Genomic DNA, 15,246 nt, shown 5'->3' with positions numbered 1-15,246 from the left:
AGCCGTTCCACAGGACTACATCCAGCATCTCTACGATCGTCTCCATGGGAGAATAGCAGCCTGCATTGCTGCGAAAGGTGGATATACACTGTACTAGTGCCGACATTGTGCATGCTCTGTTGCCTGTGTCTATGTGCCTGTGGTTCTGTCAGTGTGATCATGTGATGTATCTGACCCCAGGAATGTGTCAATAAAGTTTCCCCTTCCTGGGACAATGAATTCACGGCGTTCTTATTTCAATTTCCAGGAGTGTATTTTCGCGACAGTGCACCTTTCCTCGCCTTGCCGCTGCTGTCCGGTAAGGCGTGTAGATCGACAGCCACCTTGATTGTGGTTCGGATATTATGTTCTTTCGGATTACCTTGGTCGTAGTGGCTCCTTCTGCTTCTGGATGTTCTAACATCGGATTCAGAAGACGCAGTGCTGGCCTCTGGTTCCGCCTTGCCTGGGTTATTCCATCGTTGTGTTGGTTATCAGACGTTAGGTAGATGTTGCAAGGGTGCTGGCCAGCGTTGAAACTGTCACTAGTTGGCGTTGCCATTCGGTTAAGTGAATACAACTCTTGGCTGCCTGTCTCATCGTTTACGAAATTGTGCGTCTTTCCCAGGTCGGTCCTTGGAGTACTGTCTGAGGCCCACTTCTCTCTTGTCTTAAGAATTATTTTAATTAGATATTGTCTCTTAATAGGATTGTCTTTTCTAATAATATTTTAGTAATAATTTGCTATCTAGGCCTTCAGCCGTCAAATGGTTTTTGAGTTATTATTATTGGGGCCCTCGGCCGTCAAATAATTTGTATTTCTCGCCAATAAGGCCTTCAGCCGTGAATGTAATTTGTCTAAAGAATTTTTAATTAGATATTGTCTTAACAGTCAAATTTTATAATTGTTCCTTATTGTCAAACTTATATGCAGTTGGTTCCAAATAAAGTGCATGTGATTTAAAAAAAAAAAAACTGAGAAACCAACGGTAACTGAGTAAGGCCGCGTCCACACCAAAATCTGCCTTTTCCCTAAGTAAACACGTCTCAATTACACTCAAGTTACCTTAGTTCATGATGATTCCCAGGACTTTACAAAAGGCTGGACATGGTTATTAATAGGGTGTGTGAGCCCCACGGACGTCAGTGTATGGTCTGCAGCGTGCTCTCATGCCGGACACAAGGTCGGTAAGGAGTGCCGTCTGCGTGACGTTCCCTTTCTGGACCTGCACGGTGGACAGCTGCTCGATGGTGATTGGACGTGCTGCAATACGTCTTCCTATCGCATCCCACACATTACTGATGGAATTTAAGTACGTGGAACGGGCGGCCCAGTCCATTTGCCGAATATCCTCTCGTTACGAGAACTTCTCGATCTGCGCTGTTCGATGTGGTCGTGTATTGTCATCCATGAATATGAATCATGCCTGAATGCACTTTTGAAAAGACGCACAGGGGGAAAGATTACAGGGTCACATTACCGATTTCAAAGGTTTGTAGATAACTGTGTCCATGCAGTACCCACCCCATAATACGTGTACCACCATAACGATCATGCTCGACAGTATTCTTGAGTGTATTACGTGTTCCCACCTCTCTCCCTATGAGCCTGTCCAGAATCACTACTTACACAAGCTCTCATCCGAGAGGAGGAGGAGGACGTCCTGTTCCTCGTTGGTTCAATACCTACGTTCCTGACATCGTCGCAAACGGTGCCTCCGATTTGCTGGTGACAATGAAACACAATGTACTGATTGTCGGACAGGTAGACCACACACATCGTGTCGCAATAGCACTCTGGAGAGTAAGACTGCGTGCCCTGCAGTCCTGTTAAATGTGGTTGCAATTGCACCCTCTGTTTGACATGGATGCTTTCTTGCCTTTGGCACAATGGAACCGTCATCTGCTGTTGTAGTTGACCGAGGTCGACCACCTTCTTTTCTTTGGGCAGCAAAGCCTTTGATCCGATCACAGCTTATTTCTGGCAGCAATGCAGAGAGCGCCAGGCAGCCAGTGTCATTGATCCTGTCTATAGTTTCGGCGGCATTTATTCCTTCAGTCGTGACTCCCCCGTCACCGAAGTACACTGAGGCGCCGAATCAGAGTGGTATAGGCACGAGTACTCAAATGCAGAGATATGTAAATAGGCAGAATACGACGCTGCGGTCGACCACGGCCGTATAAGAAAACAAGTGACTGGGGCAGTTGGTAGATCGGTTACTGCTGCTATTATGGCAGGCTATCAAGATTTAAGTGAGTTTGAATCGGGTGTTGTAGTCGGCGCACGAGCTATGGGACACAGCATCTCCGAGGTAGAGATGAAGAGCGGATTTTCCCGCCCGACCATTTCACGAGTGTATCGTGAATATCAGGAATCCGGTAAAACATCAAATCTCCGACATCGCGGCGGGCTGGAAAAGATCCTGCAAGAACAGGACCAACGACGACTGTAGAGAAATGATGCAGATTTCGATGCTGGGACATCAATAAGTGCCAGCGTGCGAACCATTCAACAAAACACCATCCATATGGGTTTTCGAAGCCGAAGGCCCACTCGTTTACTCTTGATGACTGCACGACACAAAGCTTTATGCCTCGCCTGGGCCCTTCCAACACCGATGTTGGACTGTCTATGAGTGGAAACATCTTGCCTGGTCGGACGAGTCTCCTTTCAAATTGTATCGAGTGAATGGACCTGTGTGGTTACGGAGACTACTTCGTGAATCCGTGGACCCTGCATATCAGCAGGGGACTTCAAGCTGGTGGAGGTTCCGTAATGGTATGTGGCGCGCGCAGTTGGAGTCATACAGGACCCCTGATTCGTCTAGATACAACTCTAACAGGTGACACCTACATCCTGTCTGATCGCGTGCATCCATTCTTGTCCTTTGTGCAAGAGCCGTGCGCGGTTAGTGCTGGTGCTGTTTATTCCTTGACATCTTGTCTTTGCGGTACTGCTGTCTTGTTTTTTATTCGATTTACTGGCGTCACTAAGTTGCTGGCTTGCCTGCCCGTGAGTAGCAGCAGCAGTGTTTATCGATAAGAGCACTGTCGTACTATCTTTGGAGCGACCGCTAGTATTTCTGGGTCGCCGTGTATCGGGAGTTTAGTCGGGACGGAGCAACAGTGAGGTCCGGGCAGCCATGACTCGCCCGACCGTTTCCGACACACATGACCTGGGTTGGTCGTTCGGTCGGTCGTCTCATCGTACGACGTGTATTTGGTCGCCGACCACTTCTGGGTTCTCCGTGTGTGTCGACTTGTGATTCATCCTTGTTGTTCCACAGTTTTAGTATTGTTAGAGTTGTTTGTGGAAGTGTTTTCGTGGAATCATGTGTAGCTTGTGGGGTTTTGACTGAGCAGCTATTTTAATGCTGTCTGCGTGCTGCAGGTAGTCAGTCAGTTGGGACAGAGCAGCGAGGAAGTCTCTGCGGCGAGTGGTCAGGCCAGGAGCGCTGGCGGCGTACACGCGCCGTCCGATTGTGAGGCGCTAAGTGCGAGAGCTACAACGCTCGTTGCCCACCGAACCTGGACACTGAAGTTGAGTGATCAGTTAACCTGTTATGAAACCTCAACTGCTGTGATATCTCTTTGTTCATTGCCGGTTCTTGCTTCCTGGGCTGTTCCGACTAGCAGCCACATATGATGTTTTGGAGTCGGCGAAATTTTGCAGCCATCTTCCTGTATGGTCTTTAACTATTAAGTTGGTTGTTACTTATCAGCGAAGTGCACCAGCGGTATTCTCTGCCTTGTGGCCATTAACACCACAGTTACCTGCCCTGGTCGTTAGCGTAGTTTTCCAGCAGTGTGTTTTACCTCACCATGTTGATGCTGTCGAGTGTGGCGTGTAGTTCGACAGCCTTTTAGTTATTTGTTCATTTTTTTTTCTTAGAGTGATTATTGTGACTTGGCTGTTTTTAGATGCCAGTTTTGAAGACGTAGTCGTGCTGTTATCTTTGTCCTCAGCTGATACCTTCCGTTGTCATGCCATTGGTCAGGCGGAAGGGTATTGATTAGGTTGTTGGTTGGTCTTTCAGCCGTCTCTCGGTTGGGTTGCCACCCGATTATTTAACTTTACTCTTGGCTGCCTGTCTCACCTCACCTCACCTTACGTTAGAGCTACCTTCTCGGGCCGATCCTTGGAACACTTCTGAGCACCACTGTTCTGTTGGTTTTTAGATTGTGATTTTCATTTTAGTCTGAAGTACTGTGCGAGGCCTTCAGCCGTCTAGTGTGTGGCCTTCAGCCGAGTTTTTATGTGAAATATTTTCAGGATAAGGCCTTCAGCCGACTAAAATTAAAATTTAAAAATTGATTTGTTTAAAAGCTAAATTTTGAAAGTTTTTTCTATCTGAAATTCTTGTTATTCAGCCGTTTAGCCCTGAGTTGTTCAACGTCCAGTGTGTGGCCTTCAGCTGAGCTTTTACGTGAAATATTTTTAAGATATGGTCTTCAGCCCTCTTAAATTAAAATTTTAAGATCCACTTGTTTAAAACATTTTATTTTTTTTATTTTCTCTATCTTAAATTCTTGTTACCCAGTCCCTAAGCCCTGAGTTGTTCAATGTCTTGTGTGTGGCCTTCAGCCGAGTATTTACATGAAATATTTTTTTAAGTAAGGCCTACAGCCGCGTGTATTCTTTTTATAATTTGTGTTCACGCCTTCAGCCGTTCTGCTTTTTGGTGTGGTTTTTCGCCTTCAGCACAGGAGGTATCTCAAGTTTTCTTAACTAGGCCTTCAGCCATAATGTTTTATTTTTATCCTTTTAAGACAATGCTTAATTAAGTGATTCTTAGGAAAATAAATGTTTGTGTGTTTTGTGCAACTGACAGTAACTGATTACGGCTCCCTCCACAACCATAACCTGATCTGCTTTATCATGCGAAACCAGATTTCAGTGCGTTCCGACGAACTTGTGCAATTCCATCAGGACAATGCGACACGCCGTACGTCGTGAATTGATAGGGAGTGGCTCCGGGAACACTCTTCGAAGTTTAAATACTTCCGCTGCCCACCAAACTCTGCAGACATGAGCATTATTGAGCACATCTGGGATAACTTGCAACGTGCTGTTCAGAAGAGATCTGCACCCCCTCGTTTTCTTACGTTTTTATGGAGAGCCCTGCAGGATTCATGGTGTCACTTCGCTCTAGCACTACTTCAGACATTAGTCGAGTCTATGCCACGTCTTGCTGCGGCACTTCTGCGTGCTCTCGGGGGACCTACACGATATTAGGCAGGTGTACCAGTTTCTTTGGCTTTTCAGTGTATTTCTCGATGGTGTGAACTGTGACCCGGGTCCAAGCTTTCATAATGCATCTGATCGCACTCATCCTGCTTTTTCTCAATGCATTGTATCATTTTCAGTAATATGAGATTACGATAGTGGCATTTAAGACTCCTAATTATTCCTTCGTCCATGGGCTGCAATAAGCTTGTCGTATTTGCAGGAAGAAGAACAAGCGTAATATTCTCCAGAACAGAGAGTGCAAAATGTGCTGGACAGTTGTCAACAAGAAGCAGTATCCTCTTTTTCTGATTTTCTGATTTCTAAGCTCCCGATCCCATCGCCTTATTTCAGTTTCAAAGAGTTCAGAGGCTACCCAGGGCTATTTATTGGCACTGTAGTGCTCTGGCCGATTTTAGTAGATGTTTATACGTGGTTAAAACAGCTAGGATTTTTTTATTTACCTATCACGAGTAATTTTTTCTTCTGAGTTCCATCTGCGTTAGCACAAACTAGAAATGTTATTCGTTCTTTAGAGAACTTCCCACCAACACATTTTTAATCCTTGAATTCCGGTTTTTTGTGGTGTCAATTTAAAGAAAATGCCAGTTTCATCTGCATCAGAGATGTCACGGTCTTCACATCCTTCACGAATTATAGACTACACGATAAAGAGCGATTGTTGGATTGTTTCAGCATTCAAACTGTTAACTTCACCGTTCACATTGCCAAAAGTAATTCCGTGACGTTGCTTGAATCTGTCAATCGAACCAGTGCTGCACACGAATTCCTATTCTTTCAATTTCTTGGCTAGATTTTGCGCTTTCACCATAAGGAGAATTCCAGTAACGGGTGCATTGATATTTATTTGTTGCTTAAACCACTTAAGCAGCGCTTCAACCAGGTCGCTCCGTTCAGCTTTTCGTAACAGTTTAATTTTAGGTCCATTTTGTTCAAACGCTGCAACAATTTTGTCCATGTTATCCAAATCGTTTGGACTGTGAAATTAACAGGGCCAAATTGAACGTCGCACGTCAACCTTTTTAGCACAATTCTCGATTTCATAAATCACTTTCACTTTTTCTTCCGTCGTTAAAACTTTTCTTTTACTGGCCTTGCTGTTCTAAAAGCCGTGCACTTTGTAACAAATTGATGTGGGTGATGAAATCACATTTACTGTTGACGAGTTCTGTGATTGTCAGCACTATTGTAGTGTAAATGCGCAAGGGTAACAATGAGTGGAGAGTCTGTACTACACCTATTGCTGATGGAACTGCGGAGGGAAGAATATGCTAGGTTGCCATACCACAACAACAAATTTCCTTCTACAATACATTGGTTCTTGAAAGATATTGTTGCTGACTGAGGCTGAAAACTACATTGTATACGAGGTACACGCATGTTAATCAAGGATACGACGTGTGCTCCTTACAAGTTATAATGCCTTACCACAAAAATCACCATGTTACAGCCAAGATGTCGCTGTAACCGAAAGTTCAAATGTCTATGTGCCTCATAAACTTTTCACCACCATTATCTCTGGAACCACAATAGATATTGACAAACGGCTATCACGGGTATGAATGTACAGCAGGTGCTCACGAAAGTAAATACTATGAGACATTCTAAACCGCGTGCAAATATTGCTTTCAACACAAACTTAGGTTTTTTTCTTTTTCTTTTTTTTAATGGACTCCATATTATTCCATAAGCAAATAGTATCGGGAGAAACCGCGATAATAATGGCGTTGGTTGCATCGCAATACGTCATTTACATGCAGAGAAATTCGAACGCGAAATTGGCATATGAAATGAAGGTGACATGCCGCTACTGCACTTCCCACGATTAACGGGTGACCCCACAATCCTGATAATCGCGATGTGATTGGCGTACATATTCTCATTTTCACTTTTATCGCGAGGGCTGAAAGTAATGAGACGGATTCTTGCCATTAACTTTGATATGTACGTAACTACGTCCATCGTGCACGTTGTATTTATCTACGTGTAGAGTACGGGACAGTACCGGCCAGTGAACGCTGTCAGCCGGCCGGTGTGGCCGAGCGGTTCTAGGCGCTTCAGTCTGGAACCGCGCGACCGCCACGGTCGCAGGTTCGAATCCTAACGCCATTATTATTGTGATGTCTCGTGTTATTGATTACGTATGGAATAATATGGGGTGTCCATTTAAAAATAAAACGTAAGTCTGTGATGAAACCAATATTTGCACATAGTGTAGAATGTCTCATAGTATTTACTTTCGTGAGCCCCTGCCGCACATTCATACCCATGCAAGCCGTTTGTCAATATCTTATATACATAGGATGGTCTATCGATCGTGACCGGGCCAAATATCTCACGAGATAAGCGTCAAACGAAACTTGCCAAGCTTGAAGGGGGAAATCAGATGGCACTATGGTTGGCCCGTTAGATGGCGCCGCCACAGGTCAAAAGGATATCAACTGCGTTTTTTAAAAATAGGAACCCCCATTTTTTATTAAATATTCGTTTAGTACGTAAAGAAATATGAATGTTTTAGTTGGACCACTTTCTTCGCTTTGTGATAGATGGCGCTGTAATAGTCACAAACAATTGGCTCACAATTTTAGACAAACAGTTGGTTACAGGTAGGTTTTTTTAAATTATAGTACAGAACGTTGGTACGTTTGAATATTTCATTTCGGTTGTTCCAATGTGATACATGTACCTTTGTGAACTTATCATTTCTGAGAACATATGCTGTTACAGTGTGATTACCTGTAAATACCACATTAATGCAACAAATGCCCAAAATGATGTCCGTCAACCTCAATGCATTTGGCAATACGAGTAACGACATTCCTCTCAACAGCGAGTAGTTCGCCTTACGTAATGTTCGCAAATGCATTGACAATGCGCAGATGCATGTTGTCAGGCGTTGTCGGTGGACCACGATAGCAAATATCCTTCAACTTTCCCAAGAGAAAGAAATCCGGGGTCGTCAGATCCGGTGAACGTGCGGTCCATGATATAGTGCTTCGACGACCAGCCCACCTGTCATGAAATATGCTCTTCAATACCGCACGCGAGCTATGTGCCGGACATCCATCATGTTGGAAGTACATCGCCATTCTGTAATGCAGTGAAACATCTTATAGTAACATTGGTAGAACATTACGTAGGAAATCAGCATACATTGCACCATTTAGATTGCCATCGATGAAATGGGGACCAATTATCCTTCCTCCCATAATCCCGCACCATACATTAACCCGACAAGGTCACTGATGTTCCGTTGCCCAATAGTGCATATTATGCCGGTTAACGTTACCGCTGTTGATGAATGACGCTTCGTTGCTAAATAGAACGCGTGCAAAAAATCTGTCATCGTCCCGTAATTTTTGTGCCCAGTGGCAGAACTGTACACGACGTTCAAAGTCGTCACCTTGCAATTGCTGGGGCATAGAAATATGGTACGGGTGCAATCGATGTTGATGTAGCATTCTCAACACTGACGTTTTTGAGATTCCCGATTCTCGAGCAATTTGTCTGCTACTGATGTACGGATTAGCTGCGACAGCAGCTAAAACACCTACTTGGGCATCATCATTGTCGTGGTTGACGTTTCACATGTGGCTGAACACTTCCTGTTTCCTTAAATAACGTAACTACTCGGCGAACGCTCCGGACACTTGGATGATGTCGTCCAGGATACCGAGCAGCATACATAGCACACGCCCGTTGGGCATTTTGATCACAATAGCCATACATTAACACGATATCGACCTTTCTCGAAGTTGGTAAACGGTCCATATTAACACGGGTAATGTATCACGAAGCAAATACCGTCCGTACTGGCGGAATGCTACGTGATACCACGTACTTATACGTTTGTGACTATTACAGCGTCATCTATCACAACGTGAAAAAACTGGTCCAACTAAAACATTCATATTTCTTTACGTACTACACGAAAGTAATAATTTCGGCTTAATAGTAGATTTCAGCATTGTATTACACCTAAAATGTTTAGCATTTATTTGTACTTTTAAATTACATATGAATTTGTGTAACAGATTTCGCTGTGCATCAGAAGTATAGTGTTATATGTTATAGTGGCAGTGCTATATATTACGTATTATAATCATTTTTCTTATACAGTATTATGTAAGCTTATAATAAGTTGTACCTCGCAAAAAAGCTCAATTGTCACTTTCTCGTATTGATATAACCTTCTGATTGTGATTATCGGTGAGTACGTATGCTTGAGAACATTTGAATGTACGTTTGAATTAGTTACTGAACATTTGTCTGACCACATGACACGCAATAGCGCTTGAAAACTGTACCGCTCTTATACGATAGGCTGATGACCTTCTATGAAAAGACTCCAGCTTCACGTTCAGTGCTTTCGTGAGTCCCGTTTAGTATCGTTTTTATTTGTACGGTAGACACAAAAGGGCTCGAGACTTGTTCCAGTACAGCTGTTTGGACAGCATCACCATACTCGTACAAGTACGTTTTGCGTAGGTTCATCGCCGGCTGTAGTGGTCGAGCGGTTCTAGGCGCTACAGTCTGGAGCTGCGCGACCGCTACGGTCGCAGGTTCGAATCCTGCCTCGGACATGGATGTGTGTGATGTCCTTAGGTTAGTTAGGTTTAAGTAGTTCTAAGTTCTAGGGGACTGATGACCTCAGAAGTTAAGTCCCATAGTGCTCAGAGCCATTTGCATAGGTTCATCAAGTGCTAATTTTTTAATCTGAACGTGCACTGGATACGAGATTGCAAGACATGCCTCTCAAACTGTGAAAATTATAATCAAATCTTTGTCTATGTTGGAGCGTCACTGTTGGCATGAAAGGACATATTCCGTTTCGACGACATCGTCAAGTAATATTAACAGCAAACATAGCCTAAGACATTAGTCAGTAAAAACACAGTTGTTATTATTATCTTTAGTCCGAAGACTGGTTTCATGCAGCTCTCCATGCTACTGCATCCTGTGGATGGCTATTCGTCTTCGAATAACTGCTGCAACTTACATGCGTCTGAATTTGCTTATTCTATTCATCCCTTTGACTCCCTCTAAGATTTTTGTCACCCACACTTCCCTCCAGTATTAAAGTAGTGATTCTTTCATGTCTCAGAACGTGTTCTATCACCCGATCCCTTCTTCTAGTCAGGTTGTGCAAATGATTCAAATGGCTCTGAGCACTATGCGACTTAACTTCTGAGGTCATCAGTCGCCTACAACTTAGAACTACTTAAACCTAACTAACCTAAGGACATCACACACATCCATGCCCGAGGCAGGATTCGGACCTGCGACCATAGCGGTCGCTCGGCTCCAGACTGCAGCGCCGAGAACCGCACCGCCACTCCGGCCGGCTAGTCAGGTTGTGCCATTAATTTCTTTCTCTCCAATACTATTCAATTTCTTCTCATTACTTATTTGATCTGCCCGTCTAATCTTCATCATTCTTCTGTAGCACGACATTTTAAATGCTTCTATTCTTTTCCTTTCTAAACTGTTTATCGTCCATGCTTCACTTCCGTTTATAGCTACACGTGATACAAATACTTTCAGAAAAGACATCCTAACACTAAAATCTATATTCGATGTCAATAAATTTCTTTTCTTCAGAAACGCTTTTTTTACCACTGCCAATATACATTTTATAGCTTTTCTACTTCGGCTGTCGTCATTTATTTTGCTGCCCAAATAATAAATCTCATCTACTACTTTAAGTGTCTCGTTTCCTAAGTAATTTCCCTCAGCATCACATGATTTAATTCGAATACATTTCGTTGTTTCTATTTTGCTTTTGTTGATGTTCATCTTATATCCTTCTTTCAAGAAGCTGCCAATTCCAATCAACCGCTCGTCCAAGACCTTTTCTGTCTCTGACAGAATTTCAGGATCACCGACAAACGTGAAAATTTTATTTCTTCTCCATGAACTCGAAGTCCCATTCTAAATTTTTCTTTGATTACCTTTACCGCATGTGCAATGTACAGATTCCTTCATTCCCTTTCATTCCCCTCGGCTCATTACTGCGGTCTGGTTACCGTACAAGTTTTACATAGCCTTTCGCTTCCAGGATTACACCGCTGCTACTTTCAGAATTTCAAAGAGTATTCCAGTCAACATTGTCAAAAGTCTTCTCTAAGTCTGCAAATGCTATAAACGTAGGTTTGCCTTTCCTTAACCTACTTTCTAAGATAGGTCGTAGGGTCAGTATTACTTTGTGTGTTCCTACATTTCTCCAGAATCCAAAGTGATCCTTCCCAAGCTCGGCTTCTTTCGGTTTTTTCCATTTTTCCGTAAGGAATTCGTGATTGTATTTTGTAGCCGTGACTTATTAAACTGATAGTTCGGTAATGCTCACATTTGTTGGCAACTGCTTATCTTGGAATTGGAATTCTTACATTCTTCTTGAACACTGAGGGTATTTTGCCTGTCTCAAACGCCTTGCACACCAGATGGAAGAGTTTTTTGTGATAGCTGGCTCTCTCAAGGCTATCAGCAGCTTTGACGGAATGTCATTTACTCCCGGAGCCTTGTATCAACAGGTTTTTCAGGTGTTCTGTGAAAGTATTCTCGTAATATCATAAATCCCATCTCATGTTCATCTATGTCATATTCCACTTCTACAATACTGTCATCATCTCCTTTATATAGCGCCTCAATATACAATCTTCCACCTTTCCCTTCTTTGCTTAGGACTGGTTTTACCTCCGAACTCATTATATTCGTACAGCTGTTTCTCTTTCCTTCAAATACCTCTATTCCTGTAGAGACTGATGATATACAAATGTAGGTGGCTATTACACTAAATGAAAAACTGTTATTTCATACAAAGACGATGTTTTGACTTCTATTTCTGTTGCAGCAGAAAGGAAGCATACGGTAGGCAAGCATAGTTCAAGTGGAAGCCATCTTCCTGCGACGTGGTCTGTCTCACCTCCACGAGGTAAGTAAGAGACTATACAGAAGTATTTCTATGATACAGCTTGCTACATTTTTATAAGTTCTTGTGAAACACAACTACCTCTTTAATCACACGAAGTGTTAAGTGCTATTGACAAGGTACTTCAAACCGATTCCGTGTTTCTGGCTTTCCAGAAGGCTTTTAACACTGTGCCACACAAGCGGCTTGAACTGACATTACGTGCTTATGGAATATCGTCTCACTTATGCGACTGGATTCGTGATTTCCTATCAGAGACGTCACAGTTCGTAGTAACCGACAGAATGTCGTCGAGTAAACCAGAAGCGTCTTTTGGCGTTTTCCAAGGTAGTGTTACAGGCCCTGTGCTGTTCCTTATCTATATTTAGGAGACAATCCGGGCAGCCGTCTTAGATTGTTTACAGATGATGTTGCCGTTTATCATCTAGTAAAGTAATCAGAATATCAAAACAAATTTCAAAACGGTTTATAAAATCGGCAATTAACCCTAAATAATAATATTGTTAGGATATCCATGTGAGTGCTAAAAGGAATACGTTAAATTTCGGTTACACGCTAAATCAATCAAATCTAAGGCCGTAAATTCAACTAAATGCCAAGGAATTACAATTACGAAGAACTTAAATTGGAAAGGACACATATAAGATGTTGTGATGAAGGCAAACCAAAAACTGTGTTTCATTGACAGAACACTTATAAAAAGAAACAGATCTACTGCCTACACTACGTGTGTCCGTCCTTTTTTGTGCTGCTGCGTGGTCTGCGACCCTTACTACATTCATCAAAAACGTATTGCACCACCCCGGTTCCCAGAACTCCTCAAGATAGACGTTGATTGTGGATATTGTATCACAGACTCAGTCCATTTCACTGTACAGAGATGTCACTAAATCCGCCAAAACATGTAAACAACCATGCATGATCAGCGCCTATTACACGGAAGGGGTGCGACAGCCGATTATTTCCAGTCATTCCAGCCGGGAAGGAGGTATACGGCTCGTGTTGTTTGTAGTTCAACCATACCTAGACGTTCAATACAGCGGTTCGATCGCATCCGCATTGTTACTTTGTGCCAGGAAGTGCTCTCAACAAGGGAAGTGTCCAGGAGTCTCAGAGTGAACCAAAGAGATGTTGTTCGGACATGGAGGAGATACAGAGAGACAGAAACTGTCGATGACATGCCCCACTCATGCCGCCCAAGGGCTACTGCTGCATTGGATGACCGCTAACTACAGATTATGGCTCGGAGGAACTCTGACAGGAACGCCACCACGTTTAATAATGCTTGTCGTGCAGTCACAGGACGTCATGTTATGACTGAAACCGAGCGCATTAGGCTGCATGCGCAACTTCAATCTCGGCGCCCAAGGCGAGGTCCATCTTTGCAACCACGACACCACACAGCACGGTACAGATGGGTCCAACAACATGCCGAATGGACCGCTCAGCATTGGCATCACGTTCTCTTCACCGATGAGTGTCGCATATGCCTTCAACCAGACAATCGGCAAAGACGTGTTTGGAGGCAACCCGGTCACGCTGAACGCCTTAGACACACTGTCGAGCGAGTGCAGCAGGGTGAAGGTTCCCTGCTATTTTCGGGTGGCATTATGTGGGGCCGACTAACGCCGCTGGTGGTCATGGAAGGCGCCGTAACGGCTGTACAATACGTGAATGCCATCCTCCGATCGACAGTGCAACCATATCGGCAGCATATTGGCGAGGCATTCGTCTTCATGGACGACAATTAGCGCCCCCATAGTGCAAATCTTGTGAATGACTTCCTTGAGGATAACGACATCGCTCGGCTAGAGTTCCCAGCACGTTCTCCAGACATGAACCCCATCGAACATGCCTGGGATAGATTGAATAGGGCTGTTTATAGACGATGCGACCCACCAACCACTCTGAGGGATCTACGCCGAATCGCCGTTGAGGAATGGGACATTGTGGACCGACAGTGTTTTGATGAACTTGTAGATAGTATGCCACAACGAATACAGGCATGCATCAATGCAGGAGGACGTGCTACTGGGTATTAGAGATACTGGTATGTACAGCAATCTCGACCACCACCTCTGAAGGTCTCGCTGTATGGTGGTACAACACGCAATGTGTGGGTTTCATGAGCAATAAAAAGGGCGGAAATGATGTCATGTTGATCTCTATTCCAACGTTTCGTACAGGTTCCGGAACTCTCGGTGATGCAAAACTTTTTTTGATGTGTGTATATTAACGGAGTACATCGTGAAAGTTCAAAGAAGAGCGGCACGTTTCGCATTATAGCGAAATAGGAGAAAGAGCGTCAGTAACATAATACAGGATTTGGGGTGGACTTTATTAAAACAAAGGCGTTTTTGTTGCGGCGGAATCTTCTGACGAAATTTCAATTACCAACTTTCTCCTCCGAATGCGAAAATATGTTCTTGACTCCGACCTAATATAGAGAAACGATGTCATAATAAAATAAGGGAAATCAGATCTCGCAGGGAAAGATATATAAGTGTTCGTTTTTTTCTTTGCGCGCTTTTCGAGATTGGAATAATAGATAATTACTGTGTAGGTGGTTCAATGTACCCTCTGCCAGGCACTTAAATGTGATCCGCAGAGTATCCATGTAGAAGAAAATGCAGTGTCAGTAGTCTATATTAAATTGAGTGGGCAGATTAAGTGACGGAAAGGGATGCCCCGTTCGAAGACGTACCGTGTGTGGCGCCCGAATGTCGCCACTAGAAGCTGCATATGGCGCGAATGTAGACACGATATTTGAGCGGTGACAGAGAGGTGTGTAGTGAATGTGGCATGACGTCACGAGATAACCGACTGTGAACGTTTGATGAGAATCGGTTCACTACGCATGGGCCTTAGCGTATCGGAGATTACGCAGTAAAACATGTTTCCGAGGTCAGCGGTAACTGGGATGCATCTTCAACATCGCAGAGACAATGTTTCAAGACGACCACAAGTGTTTGAAGAACGGAAGTCAGGTCGCCTCCGTAAATCCATGCGGGGCGATCGACGGTATGCCATGATCTATTTCAATGTGGGGCACCAGGAACGCGTTTCTACCAGGGCTGTACACATAGTTCGA

At 43.8% G+C, this 15,246-nt stretch overlaps 1 protein-coding gene across 1 annotated transcript in view; it reads left to right on the top strand.

The window, feature by feature from the left end:
• The window catches only part of LOC126203385 (rabphilin-3A), a 1,010,032-nt gene that overhangs the window by 202,894 nt on the left and 791,892 nt on the right, over positions 1–15,246 (top strand). Inside the window, exon 2 of the mRNA XM_049937683.1 lies at positions 12,078–12,158. The gene's annotated coding sequence lies outside the window, so the exon portion shown is untranslated. The remainder of the gene's footprint in view (positions 1–12,077; positions 12,159–15,246) is intronic.

The sequence above is a fragment of the Schistocerca nitens genome, chromosome 9 (genome assembly GCF_023898315.1).
Source record: "Schistocerca nitens isolate TAMUIC-IGC-003100 chromosome 9, iqSchNite1.1, whole genome shotgun sequence".
Classification (NCBI taxonomy): Eukaryota; Metazoa; Arthropoda; class Insecta; order Orthoptera; family Acrididae; genus Schistocerca; species Schistocerca nitens.
Note: the sequence above shows the minus strand (reverse complement) of the source record. Positions and strands in the feature narration are given on the sequence as shown.